We start from the raw sequence: 1,369 nt of genomic DNA, 5'->3' as shown, positions 1-1,369 counted from the left end.
TAATTGCACTTCCTCAGGGATTCAGGACAAAGAAAACTCATGTGTCATCCCTCGTGACAGCAGGGCAAGAGTTGAACATCACCACATTCTTGCTCAATAGTAGACATTTCCAAGAACAGGACTCCTCTTGGCAAAGGGACTTCACCTGCATGTCTAAGCTACCAGTCTGGTGGGATAAATGCTGGCAAGCCTAGAAACAGAACAGTTTTCAAAAATATCAGAGAAGGAGATTATGTGAGACTTAGGGAAGCTTGGTTTTACTACAGAAACAGAGAAAAGTCATTTAAAAGCAGAGATATCAACAAAGGAACAAGAACAGGAAGGACAGAGGGAAAATCCTACTGCTGAAACAAAGCTTTTGTGTAGCCGGAAATGCAGAGTGGAGGACTGTGTAAGACAAGATCAGGAAGACACAACCGCAGTGTTTGCACACTCGTTAGGAAGCTGGTCAGCAAGTGAACAGAGGGAAGAACTTGTGGATATTGTACAGGCAACAGTGGAGTAACAGCAACGACCACAACAGATAGGTATAAGATAAAAAATAGATAGACAGACAGACAGACAAACAAATAGACAGAAAGAACAAGTGACCAATCTGTGAGCTGAGAAAACAAAGTAAAAAGAGGAGTGTGGAATTATCTGCTAATTTTGCAAGAGATGATTAAGGAACCAGGGATTGTGAAAAGGGATCAGTGCACTCTGCCATACACTCCTAGTACTGAATTTAGAAGCAGGAGAAAGCTTTGCAGTTTCATCAGAAATAGGTGGTCTTGGGAATTACATCATTGCAAATACTCAAAGTCCACAGTTACTAACTGGAAAATAGTCCTACTAATAGTCAGCAGCCCCAGATATTCTTGGATGCAACAGCTCACTTGTCACTGAGCCAATCAAGGGTGACATTACCTTAAGCTATTTTGTGAGGCATACAGCTGGTTATAGAAAAACTCATTGTAAAAGATGACCTTGGACCAAGTGGACAGGAGCAGATTTGGTTTGAGTTAATGGAAAGATAACAAAAGGAAATTATAAAAAGATAACATGGAAAAGGGAGCTTTGACTTTCTACGGTCATGGCCGTTGTACCCTGCCATGTCTCTCGCTCCTGCCATGTGCCAGCCCTTCCATCGTATTGTTGCAGGTGTTTGTATGGTCGCATCATGGCCCTGGCCCAGGGAGACAGTGCAGTGCTCAGCAGAAAGGGAGAGGCTGGTTTGGCTGGTTTGGCTATGGCAGGCAGAAGAGGTTGAGGAATGGCACATGTTGGCCAAGGAAGACATCGATGCCACCACTGCTGTCCCTCTGTGCTCCATCCTGGCTTACCCACCCAAGGCCACCAGGATATGGTACCCCAGACAGGGAGGGAAAGA

The sequence above is a fragment of the Buceros rhinoceros genome, unplaced genomic scaffold (genome assembly GCF_000710305.1).
Source record: "Buceros rhinoceros silvestris isolate BGI_N320 unplaced genomic scaffold, ASM71030v1 scaffold2906, whole genome shotgun sequence".
Classification (NCBI taxonomy): Eukaryota; Metazoa; Chordata; class Aves; order Bucerotiformes; family Bucerotidae; genus Buceros; species Buceros rhinoceros.
This window is presented reverse-complemented; position numbering follows the sequence as displayed.